This window comes from Penaeus japonicus, unplaced genomic scaffold, assembly GCF_977035675.1.
Source record: "Penaeus japonicus unplaced genomic scaffold, GWHDUDI00000001_assembly GWHDUDI00000008, whole genome shotgun sequence".
NCBI lineage: Eukaryota > Metazoa > Arthropoda > Malacostraca > Decapoda > Penaeidae > Penaeus > Penaeus japonicus.
The window spans coordinates 32,868,714-32,876,213 of record NW_028234410.1 but is presented as its reverse complement, the minus strand read 5'-3'; the positions used below and the strand labels follow the sequence as shown (position 1 = coordinate 32,876,213).

Here is a 7,500-nt window from a genome sequence, read left to right as displayed (position 1 = left end):
TTTTATGACCTGATTTATACCGCCGTTAATTTGCATAGGCTAGATATATACCGATGGAGAAACGCGTGATGAAAGTGTCAATGATAAGCTCTGTAATCGGTAGGCTGGGTTTCTATTTCTATATTAGGTGATTATGAGAATGTGTGTGTGTGTGTGTGTGTGTGTGTGTGTGTGTGTGTGTGTGTGTGTGTGTGTGTGTGTGTGTGTGTGTGTGTGTGTGTGTGTGTGTGTGTGTGTGTGTGTGCGTACGCTAATATGTAAATGTAACTATGCGTGTATAGGAGGACCACAGTGACTCTACCTGGCTAAATGACTCAGCAAGGGCGCAGCCAAATGGTCAAGGAATTCCTCTTAGCAGCCAATCAAGGTCGCCAATGTGAAAATCTTCACCAGGAAAGAATATCACTTCAAAGAGTCAAACTGGGAATATGTTCAGCCATTTACTATTACGAAGAGGATATTTCACAATTCGTAATTTCCCAATTCGTAAAATTATGATAAAATATTCATCCCCTAGATTCTTTCGTCTCCATATTAATGAAAACAAAAACTGGGTACAATTATCACTAGTGCTCATACAATACCCTAAAAGTGCACTTCAACCATGCGCTGCAATGCGTTTAAAATAAACCACCTTTAAATCATAGATCAGTGTGCAATTAAGTATGAAATGGACCAGCCTCAAATTAAGGATCATTGTGCATAAATGATAAACGACCATGAATTCTCAACGGCATGGTTTTCTTAGCTCTGCGCTCATGGCTACGCAACCCCTGTTTCACAATGTCCTTTCCTTTTAGAACTTTCTTGTCTAATAATAGGATGAGGAGCATGAAGCCAACAAGGCTAAGAAATACATTGACTTAAATTAATCCATTTGGCATTCATATTCAGAACCGTTTTATGATATTTGCGTCTAGATTCGTGTTTAAATTTGCTGTTAAATGCCATTTCATATACATGAAGGTCTAAACCTATGCGTGAAATGTTTATGTGTGTGTAGGTGTATGTTACGTGTGTGTGTGGGTGGGTGGGTGTGTGTGAATTCGTTTTGCGTTTGAATGTGGGCGTGTGTGGAGGAATGGTTGTGTGTGTGTGTTTGGATGGATATACACACACGAGTGAGAGCTTTCGGTCTGTCTGGGGAGGCTGTGATAGCATGTCTGTATTATTGAGTATGTGTGCATGCTTGAGAGAAGATGGATGTTGCTTGGCCAATGCGGTTACTACCAAAATATATCAGAATACAAGGATATTTATTTCGGTTTAAGTTACAGCGGTAGTGCCAGCTTTCAATTTCATGTTTACAAAACCATAAAGAGTGCAACAGATCATGGTTGCCACTTTGCCATTTCCCGCTTGTGCATCTTCTCCTTCTGCATCTTCGTCTTGTGTCGTTTATCTGTTGTAAATACAGCAGACGAAAAAAATGCCAGTGCCACAGACATGACACTAGCAATGACATTTGGTATTAATTCTAATACTAGTACAGGTGTTGGCATTGATACCATGACGATAACGACGATCATCATATTCAGGTAAAGACTATAATGAAAATAGTGACGATAATGTCGATTATGATGCTGCTGCCGCTCCTATGATAATAACAAAGCAATGGTAAAACACTGATAACAGCAATGATTTCGTATTCTTACTACCATAAAAGCACCTTGTATCCGATTCTTTCGAATATCCACCATTTAGTATAACGATAGATTGAGAGAGGGATGCTCAGTTTCGGTCGCATCTCAGACGAAGGGGGTGATCGAGGGGAAGATGTTCAGGTTCTGTCACATCACGGATGAAGAAGAGGCCAGAGTCACGTGTGCTTCGAAGAGGGATAGGCCTTGAGACAGATGTTCTCCATAGAGAGAACGATGGACAGTTGTTCATGACCTCTCGCATCTCAGTTGAAAGAGAGATAGCTGGGACAGATGCTCAGACTCTCTTCCGTTTTCGACGTTGGAGAGATCTCTCGGACAAATGCTCAGCTCTTTCTTGCATCTCAACCGAAGGTTTGATCACCGGGACAGATGCTCAATATCTCTCTTGCATCTTAACCGAAGGTAAGATCACCAGGGTAGATGCTCTTAATCTCTCTTACATCCCAAACGAAGGAGAGATCACCAGGGTAGATGCTCAAAATCTCTCTTGCATCCCAAACGAAGGTGAGATAACCGGGGCAGATGCTCAAAATTTCTTTTACATCTCAACCGAAGGTGAGATCACCAGGGCAGATGCTCAAAATCTCTCTTGCATCCCAAACGAAGGAGAGATCAGAGAGGCAAGTCCTCAGATATCCACCCCTTCAGGAGAGACCGAGCCCTGACCAGCACCTCCCGCGCAGTATTCCTCGCTCCCGCCATCCCAACCAGGCTTCCTCCCAGTTGTTTTGAATTATCTACGTGCATCGTCAGTCTCCGAGGTCGTGCCCTCCACTGTCCTTTGACTTGTTACAGTATTCACGTTCAGTATATTAGAGCCTAAGTGGACATATGCATTCCGGAATGGATAAATTATTCATAAACATTGCGAAGTGGGCTTTTGGAATGAGAATATGGATGTTAATTTGTGATCTGCTGTTGAAGATTAATTATTGCTGCACGAGGATCCGCTTGTTAGAGGACCTCTCTTGTTTCTGGATGTTATGCATATTTAGATATTTTTCGGAATAAACATTCACGTGAAAGCGGGTTGAAATTTTTACATATCTGTCATTTCAGCTTGACGGAGAAAGCAAGGACTTTCTGTATCGGTGCTTTAAAAATACACAGATATATATCGCACGCCTAGAGTGACAAGATGAGCAATGCTTGTCTCTTCCTGGAATATTTATGTTCCATAAGGCATATGCTTTGACCTTTGGTATTACTGAATTCGTTCCCTTTAACCTGATGTACGCTCACGAGGCACTTCCGATGCTTCATGCTTCGGACTTGGTTAATTCGAAACACATGATTGATTTTGTTCAATCTCTCTCTCTCTCTCTCTCTCTCTCTCTCTCTCTCTCTCTCTCTCTCTCTCTCTCTCTCTCTCTCTCTCTCTCTCTCTCTCTCTCTCTCTCTCTCTCTCTCCGCTCTCGCTTACGCTCGCTCTCGCTCTCGCTCTCTTGCACTCTCACTCTCTCCGCTCTCGCTCTCGCTCTCTCGGACTCTCTCTCGGACTCACTCACTCACTCTCTTTCACTCACTCACTCACTCACTCACTCTCTCTCTCTCTCTCTCTCTCTCTCTCTCTCTCTCTCTCTCTCTCTCTCTCTCTCTCTCTCTCTCTCTCTCTCTCTCTATGTCTGACCCGTTTGTGTGTTTGTGTGTGTTGTAAATATATATGTATGTATATACATATATATATACATATATATACATATGTGTGTGTGTGTTTGTGTGTGTGTGTATGTGTGTGGGTGCGTGTTTGTGTGTGTGTGTGTGTATGTGTGTGTGTGTGTGTGTGTGTTTATATATATATATATATATATATATATATATATATATATATATATATTTATACATATATATATGTATATATATACATATAAATATATGTATAAATGTATATGCGTATATATATATATATATATATATATATATATATATATGTATGTATATATATATATACTTATATACAGTATATGTATATATTTATATATATATATACATATATATATTATTTATTTATTTATTTTTCTATTTATATATATATATTTATTTGTTCATTTACACACACACACACACACACACACACACACACACACATATATATATACATAATATATATATATATATATATATATATATATATATATATATACATGTATATATATATATATATATATATATATATATATATATATTTATATATATATATCATCCCCCCACACACACACATTTGCTCTTCACTAATGTCCCCAGATCTATGCAGGAAAAGATCTCCGTCACGGAGGCTGGCCAGCGATGCAAGTGACTCACTTAAGGGAGAGTCAGGAACGCTTTGAAGATGACTCGCTCGCCAGCCCCACAGATGCAGTCGATACAGCAACTGTACCCAAATATCTATGAGTGGACGTTTGACGTATCACCCGTTGAGAGGATCATTCGCATGTTGATATGTTTGTGAGTGCTAACTGACACATATATACATTGTAAGGGCTGAGTAATGTCCCCAACAGTTTTTTTTTTAGCTTTCTTGATTCTTTTGAAATCTAAGAAGGCGTAATTAAGGTAGATAACTAGCAGACCGCAAACTTCAGACGCTGTAAAAACAGCTCGGAAAAAAAGGGAAAATCGAAGAACTTATCACAAAGTTTTTATCAAACCGCAATAACTCGACGGTATGGAAATTAGAGCGGATAAAAAAAAGTTGCGGTATTATCAAATACAAAAGAACACGTACGGTTTATAAGATTCGTCTAAATATATAAAGACATAGAAAAAGTCACTGTGATCCAATATCATGGTAACAGTAGCACAATAAAATCGAATGGTAAAATACACCAGCAGTAACCTTGATGAAAAAAGTTAACTTTGTGGGGAAAAAACAAACAAAAAAGTAATAGAAACCGAAAGCTATATTATTAAAAACAAGAACAGTGGCAGAAGCTCAACAATTTACTAATGCGGATCTACAACAACAGACGTAAATACTGCGAGAAGAAAAATCAAAATGAAATGTCATAGAATATCTATAAGGACGTCTTATGCAACAAACTTAATATATGGTTCAATCAATGAAGAGATCATGCAAAGTATAAAGATTATCAGCTGGAGAAATATGTATAATATTAAGTCAAACTAAAACCAAATAAATTACTAACGCAATTAACATCAATTGATATACATGATAATATAGAATGGTTTATATCAAAAGTGATGTGTTTAAAGAAATTAAAAAAGGAAAATATTGAAGCGTGGTCATTAACCCAACATTCTAAAGTTTTTTTTACGTTATTTCTCTCGTCTTATAATAACGTATCGTCCAGTACTCAACTTATGCAAATTTTTAATATATTTGAAGGGCACTTCATGGCAGAAGAATGTTTCAACTTAGACGTACTCTAGAAGCCAGCGGAGTGGTAGAAAACCGATATTTTTTTCGATATTTTGTGTCAAAAAAAGAAGCAGGGAAGGTGGTGAATTTTCCCGCCTTAAGGAGTTGATGAGAAAACTTGTTACCAACATGATAGTTTTCAACGACTAATCACATGCCACTTAAATCCTTAATGATAGTGTTTATCGTCTGATATTAGCAAGGGAGATGTGTGTGTGTGTGTGTGTGTGTGTGTGTGTGTGTGTGTGTGTGTGTGTGTGTGTGTGTGTGTGTGTGTGTGTGTGTGTGTGTGTGTGTGTGTGTGTGTGTGTGTGTGTGTGTGTGTGTGTGTGTGTGTGTGTGTGTGTGTGTGCATTTATCCACGTATTAATGGTAATTATAAAGTATAAAGCTGTGTCAGCGTACCATTATTGTCGACTTTTTAAAATTTTAAACTTCACTCATACTTGTTTACCCGCCAGCTTGCGTGGCTTCTCACAAGGGGTGCAGAAAGCGGACCATCTTGCGTATACAAAATGGAGAAAAACTTTCTCGGGAAAACTTTAAAGTGTTACTTTTTCCCCACGGCGTGAATGCTCCCCCCTCCCCCTCTCCCCTCTCCCCACCCGCCCCCCCCCCCTCTTCTCCTCTCCTCTGGTAAGAACTGTTGAGGCGGACAACGAAAGCAGCCATCAGCATTTTCTTTCTTTTGAAGACCCAGAGAGAAGAAATGAAATGCCGTGTTGAAATCGCCTTTAGATATTTCTCCGTGTGCCAAACGCATCGAGCATCAGAGACAAACGCGGACTGGTTTAGCATGAGCAAAACAGATAAGAGAATTTTGAAAGTTGCGATGCAATTTATGTAAATTTGATTTAAAAAAAAAGAAGTACGCATATCTATCCATCTAATTCTATACATAATTCATTTGTCTACTCTTCTCGGACCGTGTTTGGATTTTAAAGAGAGAGGGTGGGCATTATTTTTTTTTAATAACGTATTTTATTCATATTTATATTGTAGTGTATCTATAGAGATCAACATAATACAAAAATAATGGAGAAGTTAACGAGAGGAGAAAAGGTAGAAAGTAAATATGCATTAATTCTGTCTATCCGTCTTTTTATACTCTCTATTAACCTCATCTGTTTATCCTTCTGTATGCTTATCCAGTCAACTATCTGCCTGTCTCTTTATAAAAATCTTTATCCATCTCTCTCTCTCTCTCTCTCTCTCTCTCTCTCTCTCTCTCTCTCTCTCTATCTATCTATCTATCTATCTATCTATCTATATATATATATATATATTTCTTCTTCTTCTTCATCTTCTTTTCTTTTCTTTTCTTTTTTTCATCTACGTATATCTAACCGCACATTTAAAATCTCAAGAATGTAGAATCGGCCGGTGAAAGTGATAGGTCATGCAGTAACTCGTAAAAGATACATATATGTATCATTTTATGACACCCGGTCTACAAGCCAACTCATGACAAACCGACACGCAAAGTTCAAAGTACTGTACTCGTGCCGAGTGCCTGCTTTTCCTTGACTTTGAAAGCGGCCAAACCTGCTGGGTTATTTAGATTTTCATTGCTCGTACGGAGTATTTCGTGACATTAACTCCATTTCACTCATAAAATCCCTTTTTTTTCTCTTGTTTATTTATTTATTTTATCCTTCTCCTCTTTTTAAGAAGTTCAAAAGAATCCACAAGTAGTTTTTCATAGACGCGAAGGTATTTCGCAAAGCACGAACATATGCTGGGTACAAGAGGCTGAGGACTCTTCACTGTGAATGGACAGGCGGCCCGCCATTGTTCCTATTAGTAAAACGATTTATTGATCATGCTTTATTGTTACTTCCTGTGGCACCTGACACTTCTACAACAGATGATACCTCAACTCGCTGGTTTACTACGCCTTTTACGAGAACAAAAAAAAAAAAAAAAAAAAAAAAAAAACAGTTAATGACACAAATTACTACAACTGCTTCAACTGATGACGATATATAACAGTTATCCTGACAGAGAAAGAAACAACTTTTCGAACTCCAGTTAGAGCAACTTTATCATACACTGGAAACTTGAGGAGTCTCTCGAGTGTACGAGTAAACCCCCAACCATCTCATTACGAGGGTTAAGTAGGCCTATGCAAGGGTCCCTCCAGGCCTCATGTCGAGAGGAGAGACGTTTGGCTCCACGTGGTAAGAAATCTTTCCCATTTTGATTTCATTCTGGAAAAAAATATATATAATATGGGACCCTCTCCATGATGGGTAATAAGAGAGTCATCAACAATTTAATTTTAAAAAAAGAAAGAAGAAACAAATAAGAAAAGAGCGAGGTGCGTAGATCCTCTTCAAAATAACCAAATAACGAAGAGTGACTCCGTCTTCATTCCCTTCCTCCCCACAACTGTCCTAAATGGGACGGCCTCTTCATTCCCCGTGACATCACATTACTCGAGTTATTCGTCTCACT

At 38.4% G+C, this 7,500-nt stretch overlaps 1 long non-coding RNA gene across 1 annotated transcript in view; it reads right to left on the bottom strand.

The window, feature by feature from the left end:
* The window catches only part of LOC147471492 (uncharacterized), a 122,488-nt gene that overhangs the window by 108,372 nt on the left and 6,616 nt on the right, over positions 1–7,500 (bottom strand). The window lies entirely within an intron of this gene.